This window comes from Globicephala melas, chromosome 7 (assembly GCF_963455315.2).
Source record: "Globicephala melas chromosome 7, mGloMel1.2, whole genome shotgun sequence".
In the NCBI taxonomy this organism is placed as follows: Eukaryota; Metazoa; Chordata; class Mammalia; order Artiodactyla; family Delphinidae; genus Globicephala; species Globicephala melas.
The window spans coordinates 57,436,763-57,456,845 of record NC_083320.1 but is presented as its reverse complement, the minus strand read 5'-3'; the positions used below and the strand labels follow the sequence as shown (position 1 = coordinate 57,456,845).

At 39.6% G+C, this 20,083-nt stretch overlaps 2 pseudogenes; one reads left to right on the top strand and one right to left on the bottom strand.

The window, feature by feature from the left end:
- The first annotated feature begins 8,330 nt into the window (after positions 1 to 8,330).
- LOC115851092 (ferritin light chain pseudogene) lies at positions 8,331 to 8,791 on the top strand (annotated as a pseudogene).
- Positions 8,792 to 17,181: 8,390 nt separating this feature from the next.
- On the bottom strand, positions 17,182 to 19,524 carry LOC115849789 (U3 small nucleolar RNA-associated protein 14 homolog A pseudogene; annotated as a pseudogene).
- Between the last annotated feature and the right edge of the window lie 559 nt (positions 19,525 to 20,083).

The window sequence follows — 20,083 nt, the reverse complement described above, 5'->3', positions numbered from 1 at the left end:
ACACTTTCTTGGTGTTACAATCCTTATTTCAACTGAAGCTAAATGTTTGGCTCCTGAGTACTTCAATAAGTTTCAAGAAAAAAGAGTATTGTAAGTTGAGAGTCCTTGCCCCCTTACCACCAAATGCAAAGAAATCGATCTTTATTTATTGTCAGGGTAAAAGAAATGCATAATATTCAGAGTCATACGAGAAGTGGAAGTTTGGTTTTCCAACTTAAAGCCACAGCATATTTGTGATCTGTAGTTTTTTACACCTGTTCTTCTGAAGGGGTGGTGGCATGGAATTAATGTTTTATTAAGGAAAAAATGCAGTGTCAGCATATGAGCCCACCTAAGATCCTTTGTGACAATAAGCAATGTCTAAACCTAGCCGTGGGATACACAATGCCTATCTAAACATGGAAACCTGGCTTCCTCTCACAAGTGACGATTATAAATTTCACTCAGACAATAAGAATGTCTGAAAGCTATGTCTCTGTCATAATCCACCCTTGTCTCAGATATTCTGTTAAATCTACAGGGCTTTTTTGTTTTTAGCAAGGAAATGGCTTTAATTCTTCTGCAAGTGGTACCCATAATACCAAGAGTACAGAGACCATTTAGTACTTGTGGCCTCAGCAAAGAGCCCAAGCACAGAATAAACAGTGATAAAAATTCCTGCTCTCGTTTTCTCATCTCCTAGTGTTGACTTAGTAGAGTGATGATACCTACCTGAGCGCCCTCTCTTTGCATTTTGGAGATCTAGCTTTTAGATCTGTCTGCAATTTGTCCTTTCTGGGTGTACTAAAAAATATTAGATTTCTAAAGCTAAACCTCACTGGAACATCCATTTCCATGCAAAATTCACTGTAATACCAATGGCCACCACTGTTAGAGCTCTTACTATGGACCAAGCACTTGACATTTACTTCATTCAACTCTTATCACATTCTCTAATGTAGGTACTATTCCCATTTTACACATGAAAAATAGGTGTGAAGAGACTCAAGATTCCACAGTTAGTTAGGGGTGAGGCGTGGTTTCACACTCTGGTTTATCTGGCTCTGAAAAATGAGCGCTTGGCCACTACATGTTTCTGCCTTTTCCCTTCCCCCTCTGGATTAAAAGAGAAAAAGGAAAAAAACCCCCCAAAACCCTAAACTCTTTTTTCACACAACGATTGGTTTTTACTACCATCCCTTCCTGTATTAAAATATAAAGTCTCTTTTGTCTCAGTGCCAAATATTCATTTTTTCAGTTTATCCTATTCATATTCAAAATGCACTTGATCTAGAAAAAGGGGAGTGTGCTCAATTTGATCTGTTTTAAGATTCCTGCCAAATTAAAATATGCCCACATTCAAAATGGTCAGATGTTCCTTCAGTTACTTATTTTCATAAGTTTAGTTTTTCTAAAGAAATAGTTTCCAGCCTATGGATCTTAGTTTCTAGGAACCCTTGGAGTTACTGTAAAAGGTGTGTGAATGGATTCTGAATTTGTGTCTCCCACATATAGGCATTGCTACTTTCCAAATATATGTATATGTTGTGATTGAGTAAATGTAAGTTAATTTAAAATTCAATTAATCATTAACCTGGCAGTAGCCTGTCATCATTATGTAGCTTCCTAATCAGCAGATACTAAAAGTTAAAGGACTTTCAACAAGGGATTCTCATACTTAAGAAGGTTAAAAACCGAGTTTCAAATGATGGCTTTGAGATAAATAATCACTACTTTCAAATGTTCACTTAAAGAGACTCAAGATATCCACTCAAAATTACAAATTTTATAGCCTTTGTAGAATATCTCGATTTTTGTTGGGCTCAACAATTTGGGAGAGAACCAAAGAAATACAGGACCTATGACTTCCTCAAATCAAGGTTATATTTATGCAGGGAAAAATGGGGCTTCAATTCAGTATTGAAAGGTTGATTGGCAAAATGTACTTGACATGACTTTCTGTTTTAACCATGATTTATCGCTTTGGGAGAACAACTGGTCACCAAGTATGTGACCCCGAGTCTCCATTTCTTGCTCTTGTCAGAATACCTCAAAACCAGAAGAAAGAGATCTTCCTTCACTCCCACCCCCGTTGGATGCTGCCCAGGAACGGTAGGGGACACAGCTTTTCTGTGCTGAAATACAAGTAGGGCAGAAGAACCTACCGTGGAGACCCTGTAGAAGTGGCCCTACCTAGAGACGTGAATACCTATTATATGGGCTGCCAACTCTGGCCGCTCCCCTCCCTGGCTGGCCCTGGTCTGGGCTTCCACTCAGGCATGGAGGAAGAGGCCTGTCCTTCCCTCCCTAGTGTAAATCTTCTCAGGGGTCTCTTTCTGGGTTTGTGACAGCCTAGTCTCAGACAAGTGGTGGAGTAAATACTCCTTATTTGAGTTAGCAGGCAATATAGATTCTTCAGCTTATCATTCATTAGGGACTATAAAATATACATTTCAATCTTGCTCTCTGATATTATGACTAGACTAGAGATGGATTTGTGGGCGTGCATTTCACAATTCTCCCTTTGTCCGGACCTGAGTGGTAATTTGATTTGTATCTGGTATATATATGTGCATATGCATAATGCTGTTCTTAATGTCAGTTTGCCCACCTCTAGAAATACTTTTCTTCCAGGGTAACCAAGCTTATTGGAATATATATAAAAGAGTAAATAGACTCTAAAAGAGGGGTCAAGGAATTTTCTCAGGAAGAAAGGGGATGAACTTTGGCCTGATTTATTTTTATGTCTTAGATGTCTTTTCGGTTTTCTTCCAGTTCCTTGGGTGTTGTATTCTGAAGAATGAAGTGATCAGATACATGACGTATAGTTTAAGTGTTACTATACTTTTGAAAGCATAGTTAGGTCTATTTTCTCAATTGTTGACAAGGTCAAGGAAATAATACAATGTGTGTGTGAATTCTAAGGTCAGGTGGACCACATTTCATCACAATAAGAGTTATTGGAGTAAAGTTTGTGGGGTAGAAGATGACAGTTTCATCTATCTGTACCATCTAACACTGAAATGTAGTTGCCTTTCTGAAGGCAAAATGTTTCCTAAAGTTTCTATTCAGAAAAATAATGTTTTGCAATTGAATGGACTTATGGCTGTGAAAACATATTAATTTTACATTTCTGGTTTTTACTCCTTATTTTAAGATATAAGTAGCATCTGTTCTATAATAAAATAAATTGACTTTTTTTTGCTATAGAAAAAGTAATTCCATATATCTTAAGTGGTAGGTAGTTTCTATAATAAAATAGACATATTTTTGCATTTTTATTCAACTTGAAAAACAAGTATAAATCTTTAGAACTGATTCCTACACCAAAACACTTTTTTTTTTTTTTTGGTACGCGGGCCTCTCACTGTTGTGGTCTCTCCCGTTGCGGAGCACAGGCTCTGGACGCACAGGCTCAGTGGCCATGGCTCACGGGCCTAGCTGCTCTGCGGCATGTGGGATCTTCCCGGACCAGGGCACGAACCTGTGTCCCCTGCATCAGCAGGCGGACTCTCAACCACTGCACCACCAGGGAAGCCCCCAAAACACTTTTTAATGAAAAGTTGTCAATTGTGGTAGTTTACAAGGACACATTGCAGTAGTTAACAAGGACACAATTGCAGGTGTCTTTATGTTCCAGCATATAAGCTTAGTTTGAGCATTCTTACTGTCATGTCACTGCTCTTCCCTGTAACCTTGATAGATCACCCCTATAAATATCTCTTGGGGTGAAAAGTAATTTAATCTGTGGATCTGTATATTACCTCCTCACGAACATCCTATCAATTGTGCCAGAATGCTTTCATGATATGCACTGAACTGAAACCATCAAACCTATTTCATTGAGGATTGTTAGTTAGACCATAATCTTTGGTCTCAACTCTGTCATTAAATTTTGCTGAAACGTTGTTCACTTATGCATGGAAAAAAAGCTAAGTTTGTGATTTGGTCTCAAAAGATCCTCTGCTTATAGGCCTGGGTGACTCCTGGGAACTTGAATATTCGCTTTATCTTGAGGTTGACCCAGTTAGAACCCAGATTATGATCCCATAAAATGGCAGAACTCTCACCACTTCCCAAATGATCTGGGAACTCAGAGCCAGGAGAACACAGCTCACCCTTTATCACCAACACAGTGGATAACGCTGAAATGATCTCTCCTCACCAGTTCTCTTCTAATTCACTGCCAGTAAGCTTAGTTGAAAATTGTCTACAGCCCTCAGATACGGGTTTATTAAGAGATAGTCTGAATAGGATACTGTGAAGAATACGGGCAGGCAATTCAAGACAACATGGTTAATAAAAAATGAGATAATTTACATAATTTTCTTGATGCTTTTAATTAAGTAGTCCTCAAGAGAGAGAGGCCTTGAGGCCTTATTGAAAGAGCCCAAGGCTCTTTTCCACTAACTAGTGTGTAATTTGGGGCCAACTGTTTAACCTCTCTGACCTTGGTTACTATGCTTGTTAAATGGGGATGATAGAAACTGCTCCATCTCAGGGATGTTAGGATAAAATGTGATGATAAATGTGAATGTACTTTTCAAAGTGAAAGGGCACTCTGTATACAACTGCTTGGTCTCAGAGAATTGCAAGTTAAATATATTTTTCCATTTAAACTGTATTTTTATGTATTATGTTGAGATATTATGGCCCAGAACGTAACTGTTTTATCAGCTGGTACGTGGGGTATGTATTTACGTTTTATAGAAATTATATAGGGGAGGATGAAGTAGTTCGGGTAGCTACTAAATCTTCACTATGTCTCTGTTAAGTGTTCTGATCCTGTTTATGTAAGTTGCTGGTAATCATTTGTGTAAGTTATGTTATAAATTATACTTTATAACTCTGGTGAATATTTATTTTAGATACAAAATAGTTCAATTTTTTATGATGAAAAGACTAATTCAACCACAAAAATATCACTTAATCTTTAGTGGGAAAATTAGCTAGTTGTAAACCAAAACATTTGGTTTCATTGCATAAGGGTCCAACATTAAATTTAGCTTTAATATAAATGGCAAAATTGTAATAATGATAATACCCTTATTCTTAAACTCTCTGTAAATTTGTTGTCTTTCACTACCAGCAGAGGGAGCCCTGAGAATTAGATTGTGCCAAGATGGCTTTGTTAATTCTTCTGTGTTTACACATTTAGCTCATAATAAAGAAATAAAAATCCATCACAGATTAATGGAAAGTCATCATTCTTGGATTAGGCTGTAGATTACAATTTGATTTGACTACTGATTATAATGAGCTTTAATAGACTAGGAATATCTATAGCCTGTCTCTGCTCATCCTATCAAGGCATCAGTTACAAACTTCCACAATCTATCCAAGTTCAGTAATGATATCACAATGCGCAACTTCACAGGACATCAGAAAGGATGCACTCTCAAAACATAATTTTATCAAATACACTGCAACAGTATTATGAATTGCTCTCACTGACTACATAACGTCCACATGAGAATTGGAAAACACACATATGATGTAATCAGTTTTTCCTCATTTAAACATATTTATTACTTAAATTTTATTACTTTTAAAAATAGGAAATAGACCAAAGTAATCTGAAGGGAAAACAAATGAAGTCCCAGCATTTATGATTCAGCGAAAAGCTTATTTACAGCATCTCACTGAAAAATAAAAGTTTTTCCAAACTTCAAGTATAACCTATTTATCGGAGAGCATATTTGCATTGTTTTATTGCCCTTAATTAGATAAGAGTGCAATGCAATTGTATATTTTATGCACCTGTGACTAAATGAACCTGCTGAAAATTGAGACTGCAGTAACTGTATTTTAACATTACACAAACTCATTTTAATAATGGTATTTTAATTTTGGCATAACTGCTAACCTAATATCAAGAAGTTTCTTTGCATCAAGACGTTTACAAGCATGGGTCTTTGCCTTCAAGGAGCTTATCTATTACAGTTGGAAATTCAATAGCAATTGAATTCCTTTTTCATGCTAAGGAATTCACATCAGCAAACACTTACTGAGTACCCATTATGAGCCAGGCACGGTACTGAGTGCAGAGGTACAAATGTGAATAAGACAGCAATCAAGAGGCCAACACTGACGAACAAGTCAAGGACTACAAGGCAAGGTGGTACATACTGCAGTACAATAATAAAGGCAACACACTGCTGGGCTTTGAAATTACTGAAGGCAGGGAACTTATCTAAATCTTTGTAACCCCAATACCAAGCACAGTGTTTTGCATATGGTTACCGTTTAACAAATATATATTGAATTCATTAATTAACAACATGTGAAGTGTTTTAGTAAAGCATCTTTTTGGTAAATAAGTTACTTTAATATTTCCTACTACTTCCTTTTCCCATCACTCCAGTCTTTTTTCCCCTCATTCTCACAGCTTACGGGATAGCCATGCTTTCCTCTCATGTAGCACAGCAGTTGAGTCACATAATTGATGCTTGATTATTTGCTATTCCCCTGGCTTTTTCATTTGCTATTCTCTACCCTGTGATACCTTGGAATACGTGAGATGTATGTGATAATAATAACCCCTTTTCCCCCCAAAATCCCTACGACAATGACAGTAGTGATGGGCATTCGGCTAAGTACCACATATGCATTATCTCACTTGAGCCTTCAAATAACTCTCACCATTCCTATTTTTAGAAAAGATCTTATGCACAGAAAAATAATGTTCTTCAGGTCACAGGGTTGGTAACTGGTGGAGGTCAGATATGAATCTAGGACTCTCTGACAATAGCCTTCCTGCTCTGGATAACTGCACTATATTGTCTATTTAGATTGTCAGAGGCAATTTGAATTAGTAGTGGAAATACTTTCTTGGAAGAGCTAGTATACTTCCTCTGAGAGTACTACAAATAAATGGGTTTTAATGTATCAGATATATTTGTTTTTTAAATTATATTGTGAATACAGTAAAATACTTAGGTTACAGAAGCATAAATGAATCAATAACTGATAATGTTTTCTCAGCAACATTTTTTTTTTTGGTTGCACTGTGCGGCTTGTAGGATCTTAGTTCCCCAACCGGGGATAAAACCCCAGCCCTCTTCAGTGAAAGCACCGAGTCCTAACCACTAGACCTCCAGGGAATTCCCAACAAGTTTCTTTTAAAACTGAAGAACTAAGAGTTCGATTTCTGTAATAATCAAAACACCTTAAAATGTATCTTCACATGCTCACCAGACCCCAAAGGACTCCCCAGACCTGGACCACAGCACAGCCTGCTGTGGAACGCTCAGCAGCTTTGTTTTCCCAACTAGACTCATTAGCAGCGCCAGGTGGTAATAACTAGCCGACTGATTCCTACTAGTAAAAAAATCTGCCTGAGGTCACCATGGACTCTTTCCCCCACTCTCTGCTTCATCTCTGACCTGATAGCTTTTGGAAAATAATTATTCATGGCAGGAAGTTGTCATACAACAGAGAACGATTGTGTGTCCTGGGATTATAGAGGCCCTCAGATCAAATACTTACTGCGAAAAGAATACACTGAAAAACATGGTTTTCACCTGCATAGAACAGAGAAATCCATTTATGTTTTTTTTCTTTCCTGTTTATTTCATCATTAAAGACCCAATAAAGGAAAGTATTTACCACTAGGGGAGAATGTTAGCACTGATGTTTAGCATTCAGCACAATCACATAGATTCTATAAACAGAAATAGCTCCAGCCTCCAACTGGAATAACAGAGTAGATATTTTAAAACCATCTTTTTTCACACATTATAAATTGTTACTCATGAGGTAGAAATATTCAGTATGAAGTAGTATGTGAAAGAAGTAAGTACTTAGTTAACCATTCTCTAGGAGGATTTTTCAGTTACCTAAATTTTGTTCCTGCTTCATTTTTTTTTAATTTAAAAAAGGAAGATAAGGGGAAATAAATCAGAAGATATATTTAAAGCAACTTTCTGCTACCTTCCAAAGATTTGGTCGGCCAAACTCCTAGACCTGCAAGCACTGTCCAACATAGTAGCCACTAGCCACATGAGGCTGTCAAGTATTTGAGATATGACTAGTTCAAATTGAGACTTGCTAAAGTTTAAAATACATACTAGATTTTTGGAAACTGAACGTGGATAAAAAAGACAGTATCTCAGTAATAATTTTTTATATTGATTAAAGTCTAAGGCAGTGAGCTTGGTGGTCCGCGGATCTGTCTCTTGCTTCAACAGTATTTGGACAGAACAGGCCCAGGGACGCCCTTTGCTCCAGCCTCTGACCAAACTCCAACCTTTTTCCAGTCGCAGCCTTCAGAACCAACCACTGACCTATCCTCGGCCACAAGGACCAGCCAACACCATTTTTTGAGCTTAGCGCCTTATTACCAATCAACCATGAGCTCCCAGATTCGTCACAATTATTCCACCGAGGTGGAGGTCGCCGTCCACGGCCCGGGCAACCTGCATCTGCAGGCCTTCAACACCTACCTCTCTCTGGGCTCCTATTTCCACCGAGACGACGTGGCTCTGGAGAGCGTGGGCCACTTTTTCCACGAATTGGCCGAGGAGAAGCGCGAGGGTGCCCAACTGTCTCTTGAAAATGCAAAGCCAGCGGGCGGGCCCCCTTCCTGGACGTGCAGAAGCCACCCCAAGATGAGTGGGGTAAAACCCAGGACTCTGTGGAAGCTGCCCGCCAGACGCCCCGCTCTGTGACTTCCCGGAGAGCCGCGACCTGGCTGAGCAGCTGAAACTCACCGAGAAGGTGAGGACCACGTGACTCACCTCTGCAAGCTGGTTGGTCCCCAGGCAGGGCTGGGCGAGTTCTCTTCCAAACACTCACCCTCAGGCATGGCTAGGGCCTTCTGGAGCCCAGCTGTTACCAACCTGGGCTCTTGGACTCTTTAATCAATAGAAATTGATAAGAGGCCAGAGGGGGAATTTAGGCAAGGCTTTATTGGGACTCATGCTGCAGCATGAGGGAGCAAAAGCAAGTAACAGGTGCCCTCGCTCGTTCCTGGGAATGGCGAGGGTGCGTTGCACTGGTCCCTTAAATGAGGTGAGGGTAGGGGTAGATCGGCGGGTGGGGCTGGAGGGGCGGCTTAGGTGGTCTGCCCATCCCTCTGGTGGTGCTGTGAGCAGGGATCATGCCTAGTATCCTGCTTTTGCTCCCCACACCTCTGAAGTGTCAGTTGGGTTTTGGCCTTTTTGTATCTCTTTGTTCATAATTTGCCCCAACTGTGCAAGCAGGCAGTTATTTTTAGTCCCTTATAGTTTCTTTGTATTCTGTTGCTGGAGGAGACATTTGTCCAGGTGCAAGCACTCCAGTAAAGGGTCCCAGGTCCCAGCCTGTCCCACAGCAGCGTCTGAGGAGCCCCTCTGGCGTCAGAGCTTCTGCCTGAAGCCCCGTCTCTGCAGCCACTAGGCAGCTTTGTAACCACCCTGGGGCCCTCTCCCAAGCCTTGGGCCAAATGGGAACAGTAAAGCTTTTTGCAGCCGAAAAAAAAAGGCTGAAAATATTTTAGATATAAGTTCAATAAAATTGTATTATTAAAATGAATTTCACCTGTTTCTTGTTACTTTTTTAAAATGTGGTTACTAGAAGATTTAAAATTACCTATATAACTTGCATTATATTTCCATTGGACAACACTGTCCTGGGCTTTTACTTTGGGACATCATTGTTCCCAGTGAAACAACTGACCATTAGTAACAGCCAGATCCTTAATCACAGAATTAAAACTTAATTCAAAACACTTCTGAATGGATGAATTGTATGGTATGTGAATCAAAGTTAAGAAAATTATCCTAAATAAATTAGAAAACTCCTTTCTAATTTGCATACTGCTGCATTATATGTCATGGTGAAAAATTGAAAACAACCCAAATGTCCAAATAGAGGAGTGACTAAATAATTAATGGCATAGTTTCATCATAGAATTCAGATATTAAAATGAAGAGTGTAGGCAAACTCTTGACAGAGTTTGTAATAATGAGAAAATTCCTGTTTTCTATGATTAAATGGAAAAAAACCCCAATATATATTATTTGCATCAGACCATAACAGTTAAAAATGCCTAGAAAAAAAAAAACTAGAGGGAAATACTAGCCCCAAAGTATTAGGAATGTTTGGGCTGTGGGCTATGTGAAAATTTTTCCTCCTCACACTCTTCTTATTTTCCATATTTTCTATAATCATCAATTTTAAAATTGAGAATATTTTATTAAAAAACCCAATAAATCCTAACTTTAAGCCCATTTTTACATTTTAATTTCCAAGAAAGGAGAGTAGAATAGACTTTTACAAAATTTAAAAACAGAAGTTGGAACAAAGGTAGAATTTCTGTTTGAAATCTTCAATAAGCCTTCAGTTAACCAAAACATTAATTATCCCACTAATTAAGTACCACTGTCCTTGTTATAGAAACATGAAGAACAGTTCACCAAACTGAGGTGAAAATGGAGTCAACTAAGGGCTGGTGCAGTGTTGTTGACTGTTACTTTACTCTGTTGATTGAGACCATGTAACACAAATTCCACCAACTATTTTCTTTTTTTTGGTAGTATTATTATTAAATGCACTTATTTTTTACTTTTATTGAGATGTAATTGACATATAGCACTGTATAAGGTTAAGGTGTACAGCATAATGATTTGACTTATATATCGTGAAATGATTATTACAATAAGTTTAGTCGACATCCATCGTCTCATAGATTTAGAAAAACAAATGTTTTTTCCCTTGTGATGAGAATTGTCAGGATCTACTCTCTTAACAACTTTCCTATATATGATTACAACAGTGTTAACTGTAGTCATCATGTTGTACATTACATCCCTAGCACTTATTTATCTTATGACTGGAATTTTGACCACCTTCCTCCAATTCCACCTCTCCCCACCCTTTATCAACTATTTTCATTTTCTTGAAGTTTTCTTTTCTTCCCGTAGCTGAAGTCTGGAAAGAATAAAATTCCTTGCTCCTTCCCAAAGTGAACTTTTCTATGTTGCTCTCTTTCGGTTGCTAATTTGTCATATATTCACAAACCTGTTCAAATCCCGCCCCCGCCTTTTCTAAAGAAGCCTTTCCTGGGCCTTGCATTTAGGCTTCCACTTCAGGTTCTCCTCTCTCTGCTCCCCCGTATTACCCACGGCCTCCATTTTCTTTCCCACTTAGCAGTCTGGGTGGTATTTCGTTCCCACTTAGCAGTCTGGGTAGCTGTGACCCTAGTAGAAGAGCTCTCTGTAGTATTTATTATCTGCTCTCACCAAGCCCTGTGACCTCTCTTTGCAGTCTGCAGCAGGATTCTAGACAACTAGCACTCCCCTGCCCTGTTCAGGCTGCTGCCTCTGCCCTCAGTGCCTGGTCATCTACTGCCCATTAAAGATTTACCCAACCTTCAGCCCCAGCTGGTAACCCACTTCCTGCCAGAGATTTCTCAGATTTTGGCAGGCAAAAATAATTCTCACTCAGTCCTATGTGAATGGAGGGCACGGGCTGGGTCTCATTCACCTTGTTCCTACTCAGCAGAAAGTTTTCCACACAGTAGATAGTGCTCGATACATGCTCACAGCGTTGGAGGGACTGAAAAGACAAGGGGTGCTGAGCTTTTTCATCTCCTCTTAGTGGTGTGCAGAGATTTTTCACAGCAGTTGGGGATTTCTGACTATCCCTAAAATAGAATTTTAGAGCTAAGAAAGAGCTGATCTAAATTTCTCACTTATAGATGATGAACCCAAGGCCCAGTGGCATTGAGGCCAGACACATAGTTGGTCTCCAACAAAACCAGAACTAAAATGCAGGCCATCTGGCTCCCAAGTCAAATCACTACTCACCTTTCCCTGCCTATCTTGTACTTTCTTTTTGTTGTTATTGTCGTCTTCTCTCATTTATAACCTTGTACGTATTAGGCATTCCACAAATATTTACTATACAGACCAAGATTTCATGATCCTCATAATAATGTGAGTGATGTAGACAGGAATAATGTTATAAGACCCATTTTACAGACAAGGAAACTGAGGCACAGAATGGCTAAGAGGTAGTGCTTTTGGACAGGTTGTTTAAAAATCTCTCTAGGTCAGTGCTCTTCCCAGTCCATTCCATACTGGGGACAGGAGATTCAGCAGAGTCCATGCTTAGTGGCAGGAGGTAACAAAGAAGTAGGTTTGGGGAAGGTGGGTCTTCATTTTGTAATGGACACACTTCTCCCTTTAATCTTCATAGTGTTGTTGTGGTCAAAGATGTGGGTAGATTTTTCTGTGAACTGCTTCAGCTAGCCGCCAAGGTCTCCTAGACGTTGAGGGAAGCAGGGGAAAAAGGGAATAACTAGGAGTCTGACTCCCCCTTGTCACCCTCCAATACTCAAAAGTGTCAGTGTGTCCATGATGAATAGCTGAGGCTGCTCCACCTTCTTCTTCAGAGTTTCCTAAGGTTCCCAGAGGCAGCAGCTGCATCTCTCTCCTGCTCAGTTGAGAACTCCTTGTGGAGTTCCTACCTCAATGTTCTCTGATGAACTTCTGTTTATAGCATTTACAATAGAAATGAACGATGAAGTTCTCAATATTGAGGGTCCTTTAGAGGCACGTTTAATAGAGAATGGGCTCCAGAACCATTCTACTGTTTTTGAATCGCACCTTGATCATCTCCTCTTTGGTGACTATGGGCAAATTTCTCAACATCTCTGTGCCTTAGTGTCTTCATCTGTAAAATGAGAGTAACAGTACCTTCCTTATAGGATTGTAAGCATTGAATGATATAAAGGATGTGAAGTGCTTAGAACAGTGTCTGGCATATGCATTCACACACACATATATACATATACGCATACACATATGTAAGCGCTCATCAAATGTCCTACAGTATTTCTATTATCATAGAACCACATATTGCCTTCACAAGTAGTGAAATCTTAATTTCTTTTTTTTCCAATCTTGTACTTTAATTGCCTAAAACTTTCAGAACTGACTTTTTGTGTCCTCACTGAAGCCTCTCAAGAAGGAATAAAAATAATCTACTGTGGACACTACTGCCCTCCCAGGTTTGGGCACCCAAAATTTTAATTCACACTGAATATTCCTTTTGTAGCAAATAGGGTGACTAGCTGTCCTGATCTGCCTGGGACTAAGGAGTTTCCCAGGATGTGGGACTTTCAGGGCTGAAGGAAAAAGTCTCAGGGAAACTGGGACAATTGGTCATCCCAGTAACAAAAGTTCTACTAAACACTTTAGTCTCCTACCTTATATAAATGACAGCCCTGTGCATAGGCATTTGCATTCCAATTCTACAGATAAGGAAAACCGAGGCATAAAGGCATTAAATGATTTGTCCAAGGACATGTAGATTATAAATGGCAGGGCAAGATTAAACCTTACATGTGTTTAACTATAAACTCATGATCATTCCACTACTTTCCAATGTGGAAGTGTGGGTGCTCTACAGCTGTTAACATCTGCACAGGGAAAGATAACCCTGTGAAAGACTTAGCTTAACAACTGATTTATTATGGGCTAGTTTCTTTGAGGTCTTGCTAATTTGCATGATTGACACATAGGAGAAGAAAAGCAGCTGCTTAATATGCATAAATTATTTGAAAGTGATAATGAACCAGGTAAAATTTAACTTATGCAATCTCAGTCCGTTTAGTCTTCCCTTCCTGGAGTGGGAGGTGGGGTGGATGAGAGACAAATATGACATGTATTTACATGTCTAGAAAATATGAATCCAGTTAAGTTTATTAAGCTAAGTTTGAATCAAAGTAGTACACTACAGTCAAACTAGTATAGAAGAAAATTAGAAGAAATATTAGTAGTTTGATAGTAGTTGGATTAATAATTTGATAGTTTGATAAATTAGAGCTTGGTTTTCTTCTTTTCTGTACTTTTGAGATCAATTTATTGATTCATTCTTTTCTTTCTTTAGGAAAAAGCAGTAATTATAATTAAATACTGTTTTAAAAATTAAATGCTTGAATTTTATATTTATAAAAAGATAATAACAGTCAAATGGTTTTTTTTAAAAAAAGCATTAACAGGCTATTCAGTGAAAAGTCTCCCTTCTACCCTCAAGCTACACCACAAAGTTGTTTCCCTCAACAGAACCAACCACAGATATTCATTCTGTGTATGTCCCTTTAGAGCTAATTAATCATCCACAAGCAAGTACAAGTTTATATTCCTCCTCCTTCCAAAAAAATGGTAGCATGTGAAGGACATTATTCTGCACGTGAATATCCTTTTAAACACAGTAACACATCTGAGAGATCTTTCTCTATCAACACATAAAGACTTTCCTTATTCTGTTTTATGGCCACATAATATTCCACTCTATGAATCTGCCATATTTACTTAACTAGTTTCCTGTTGACGGTACATACATCACTTAAGCAACTTTAAATTTATTGAATAAGTAATACATTCACATGTTCATTACATGTATATAAATAATTTATATATATAAAATATATAATGATATTTATATAAAGATAATTATATAAATAGCTTGCATTCATTAATGTCTTCCATCCACCCCAGTACCCCCACCTTACCACAACTACGCCCAGGTAAAAACGTTATTAGTTTTAGATATAGCTTTCAGAGTTTCCTTATTGATATAGAAGTAAATACAAATGTATGTGCTTAATTTTCTTCCGATTATATGTAAAAAGTAGACTAGTATATACAAAATATCCTGCAGTTTGCTTTGTCCACTCAATAAAATATCTTGGAGAAGTTTTCATATCAGTACACAGCAAGCTTCCTCATCTTTTAACAATTTATTTAACAATTGCATAATCTTCTGTTGTGTGGATATACCATATTTTATTCAACTGGTCCTCTATTAATTAATGGTCATCAAATACTATTCTGCCTGTTCAAATGCCCTGTGGCTCAATGTCCTGTGACTATTGTCTGGCACAGAGAGAATTTGATAACTTAAGTTTACGATAAGTGCTCAACTGCTTCTTTACTTTCACTGAGTTTTTCACATTAAGGGTTAAATATCCACGCTGATCTACTTGTTATTCTGCACATGGCAGAACCTTCTTACCTTAAGCACCATAAATAGTCTCTCTGAATATCACTGAAACGCTGTTGCTATCACAATGAGGAATTACAGAAAATGTTGCAGCAATTATTACATTACTCTTCCCTATTGATTGAGCTGTTGCAGAAGATACCAGACGTGAGTGTTCCGAGGGTGCTGACAATACCCGAGGAATTTGTTCTTAATCATTTTTGTTTTTTGGGGTGTGGAGAGAGTGAAGCCTTCAATGTTCATTGATTTTTAAAATGTTCCCTGACCATGATCCAAAACGATAATTCCTAATGATCCCTAATTAATTACTTCAAGAGCTAGAGTTTTACATCATTAAATAATACAGAATATGTACAAACCTGCTTTTAGTTTGTTTTGGTGGAAACAATTTGCATATCACATACAATACTATAAAGTCCTTCATATGCAAGAGACATTATTAGAAGGCTTTTATTAAAAAAGCTAAACATAAATTACGGTAAGGTAGCTTTGGTTGTAAGATGGTTTAAACGGAAACAATCCAGTGGGGGGAAAATTAATCTACTTTTCTAAAATAGAGGCATGTTTTGCAACGAAACAGGGCAGACTCGTTGCTGTTTTACAGAGCGTCTTTAATTCTAATGCATACTTACTACAGCGGTAATAGTGTCTATCGAACACAGCTTGGCAGCATAAAGTAAAAAGAAATGGCATTGAACTATAGCAACAATTATTTAGTTTTCACATAAGGATGGGTTTCTGGGGTGTAAACTTTGTTACTCAAGAGATATCATAGATTTAAAATGTTATTTTAAAGAATAAGGATTTAGGCTTCAGAGATAGTGTGACATTTTGGCATCTGATGGGCAGGTTAGTATAGTGGTTAAGAGTATGTTATACTGTTGTATGTTGTACTGTATGTATGTATGTATGTACTGTATGTACAACTGTATGTTGTACTGTTGTATGTTATACTGTCTGCAATACTGTCCATAACTGTGGAATTCATGGCCAACACGGGTATGAATTCCAGCTCCAGAATTTTGTTACCTCCAGGTAAATCACTGCGCCTCTGCTTCCTTATCAACCATGTAGGGCTGTTGTGACAGCGCCATGCCTGCTTGTGTATTTCAAGCTATCAGTAAGCGGCAGCTTTTTACAGTTTGCTCACTGCACCAGGGCACCTCTGCAAAGCCTTTGAATCTCGTCTTTGATTTGTCCCAACTTTAAGGCATGTTCTGGTGTCGCGTTGGGGTGTCAGATGACATCCTGGGAGATGATCATGAAAGCCTGAGTTCTGGGAGGCCACCTGTCTCTCCACCTCTTTGGGAACATCCCTGGGTTGGTTTTGTTAGGGTTGGGCTGAGAACTGAGGGTGGGGAACCACGCTTAGTAACCCCCTTGATGGCCTCCCTATCTAAGGACTGTGCTGTGCTAGGGCATAAATCTTCTTGTCCTCCATGTCTTGGGACTATCACTGGAGTGCTCCTGCAACTGGATGAAAATCATATTGTGGGATATAGAACATAAACTCAATACTGTCTGCTAAAACTCCTCTCCTACACCTGGCCATATTTTTCTGAGCACCCAGAAGAAATGGTGAGAAACTAATGATCAGTTGATAGCAAGTTGAAAGGGCCCTTTTCATGTCTAGTTCCTACATTCTAAAGTAGCTATACAGTAACCTGTCAAGAATTTTATTCTTTCTTTAATACCTGTAATAAAGAATGGGGAAAAATAGGGTAATGAAATCAAAACTGTGTTCTGCCTAGTTTGTAGATGTATTAGAAAGAAGTCATATGCTATCAAAAGTGTCTATGATACATACAGAAGAATAAACACAGTATTCAAAGAGTATGCCCTTCAGAAAAGGTCAAAGAAAGACGAGCCTACAGTTTAGAAATGGTAATAATGTATGGATTCAATGAAAAATTTTAGGTTGTGGCTGATTTTTAAAAACATTTAAAAAACATATAAGGTCTAAATCAACATCTGAAATAAACAACACATAAATATATATAGGTCTGAAAATTTTCTTTCATTTATAATCCTTTTTTTTTTTTTTAGATTAAAAAAACGCCTTTATTTCTAACATGTGGCTTAACTACACACGCGGTGTGCTAAGCCAGTTTTGGAACTGATCCTGCAGCTCGGAGTAAAACCGGGCCAATGGAGGAGCAGTCAGGGCGCCCAGTTATGGGCACCAAAGTGTCACTGCTCCAGCAACTCAATCTAGAGTTTTTCTTCAGCTGTTTTTTGTGACGTATGGAGAAGTCATTTTGGATTTCTCTGTACGACAGAGAGGTCCGACCTTGAGGAAGACCGGTAGCCCACATCCTCTGCTTTTATAGGCTTAATGATATGGCCTGGCTTGGTGACAACCTTGGGCATAGTCAGCTTTTGGAAGGACCTCTGGGGGTTCCATGTAGATCCTATAGGGGTCTGAATGGTCCTTTCAAATTGCTGATGGTGTGTGAATGGATATGGAAGCATCCGCACCTGATGAGCCACTGCATGGATGTTCCGCTTCTCATTGAGAATCACATTTGGCAAATTCTTATCTTTCCTTGGAGGACCCTCAGGGGCTTTAATGAGAAACCGGCGTCTCTTCTTTGCACTGGGCTTCAGGCCCACACCACCCCACTCGCCCCAGCCAGGCAGAGTCAGGTCCACATCCTTCGGCTTACTCGCCTCCACAGCTTCCCTCTTCTCTTTCAAGAAGTCTCTGATGACATCATTCCCAGCAAAAGCTTCCTTTATCATCTGCCTTTGATCTCTCTCTTCATCTTCCAACTCCTCTACTGTCGTGGGAACTGCCAAGGACTTCATGGAAGGAGATTTTGTGGTCAGGAGGTTCTGGAGATCAATCATTTGCTCCTTCCTTTTCTTCTCCTTGGGGACACCAAGATGATTACTTGGGTTCCTCTCCAACTGCTGCCCTTCTTCCACAGCTCTGGGAAGCTCCTTGTTTTGAAAACATCCTTCTTTGCCCAGTTCCTCCAGAGTTCGTGCTCTCTCCGGCCTCTGCAGCAACAGAGGCTCCTCTTCCTCCCCGGCAGGTTCCTCTCTCTGGACCGCCAGAACTGTCCTCGTTGAACTCAGTTCTTGCTTCCTGGACTGATGGCTCTCCCTGTTGAGTTTCTGAGTCAGTGCCCTCAATTCAGACAGCACCTCCTAGCTGCTAAGATCTTTTGCTTCTTGACTGCCCACTGGCTTGGCGATCTGGTTGAGCCCAGACTTTTGTCTAAGTGATCACCTTTCCTCAAATTCTTTCAACGGAATTTCTTCCGCTACCACTGGTCCTTCTTCCTCACTTTCAGGAGCCTCCTGAGCTGCAGGCTCTGCAAGTTCTTCAGGGTCCCCCTGGACCTCAGCCTCTTTTGTGTCACCTGAGTGATTCCTGAACATCCAGGGGTTCGGTCTGTCTGCCTTCACCTGCACCTCATTCACCACGTCAGGGACAAAGGGTTCACCCTCTTCCTCCGCACCTCCCTCCTCTTCCGCACTCTTGGAGGCCACCTGGATCTTCTGCATCAGCTCTTTGTTCCTGGCCAATTGTTCCTGCATAGCCTGGCAAGCCTCCAGGTCATATTTGGCCATAACTGCCTTTGACTTTGCCCATTTCCCACTGTTCTGGTGCTTAAGGCTCATTCGCTCCATCATTCTGGCCTTTTTGAGTTTTTCCAGTTCTTCCAGTGCTGCAGCAGGATTGACCTTCCGCAGCTTCTCAAACTCTTTTAGGGCTTGCTTGGCCTTTCCTTTCTTCAGAAGTTTGTGATACTTTTTGCTTTTGATTTTCTTCTCTCTTCGAGCCCTGGCCTCATAGTAGGACTGCAGGGCCCGGGCCCTTTGAAGCTCTGCTCGGCGCATCTTCACCTCTTTCAGGCTCATGGCTTTGAGAGAGGCCTTTTCCATGGGAGTCAGTAAAGGGTCTGTCACTGGCTGCTTGTTCTTATGGAGGAGATTAAAAATCTCCTGCTCCAGGGGAGTTCTTGCCTTCCAGCCACTGACCACATGTTCGATGGGAGGAAAGATGGACTGCTGCTTGCTCAGGGGAAAAACCAGCTGCTCTGCTTGCCAGTTCTTCTGCACGACGGGATCCCATTTGGAAAGGACTTGTGGGTTTTATCGAATGCCACTTCTCTGTGGATCCGCTCAATCTCTTCTCTGTGAAGGGGTAACTCCACAGTCTTCTTTGATTTGACTCTATTCAGCTGCTTTTTCACAGCAGCCAATGAGGATGAAGTTTTAACAGGCTCAAGCAGATCTGAAAGGACCAACTTTTCTCCTGATCCTTCAGAACTGACACTGAACTCTGACACCTTCGGACTAGCCTCAGATCTCTCAGCCAATTTCCGCCTATTCTTTCCATCAAGTGAACTGATTGCTTCCAGAAGCTTTTGATGCTTTCTTTCTCCATCACTGTCCCCCTCATCTTCACTGGTGCTCAAGGGGTACTCTCTTGGCAAATCCTCTAGTTCTTCCTGTTGGTTTAAAGCTAGAAGGCTGCTCTCCGCAGCCCGACTCGAGCTCATCTCACCAGCCTGTATCTCACATGGGCCAGAAGCGGAAGCCAAAAGGCTCATTTATAATCCTTGATCTTCAGGAGAGGGGCCACATCTTCAGTCACTGCTTATCCTAGGCAGAGCTTACATACTTGATGAATAAGTGAATTGATGAATGAATGAATGAATAAATAAATTAGAATAATGCCAGGGTCCAAAAACTCCTGACAAATTACAACATTTACAATATTTTCAATGGGATAATAGAAAGCCACAGATGTAAATGTCTCATGGTTGAGTGATGAATCTAAAAATAAGACAAAAGAATTCTTCAGTATTTAAGGAAAAAAATGGTAAATGTCATCTATAAATTTCCTGCCTTTATAAAAATGCAGACTTTTGATTAAATATGAAACAAAAGATATGTCTCATGACCATATTACTCACTATGACATAATTTCATCAAGGGGCAGTGAGTGAACGTGTCATTAGTAATATTCACACAAAAGAAAACCTAAGCTAGAATCCTTAAGTCAGTATAGCTGAGGTCAAACACACTAATCCTTCCCCTAATTTTTTGCCGTTTTATTATTTTAGGAGCAAAGATAGAAACAAACAAAAAAACCTGT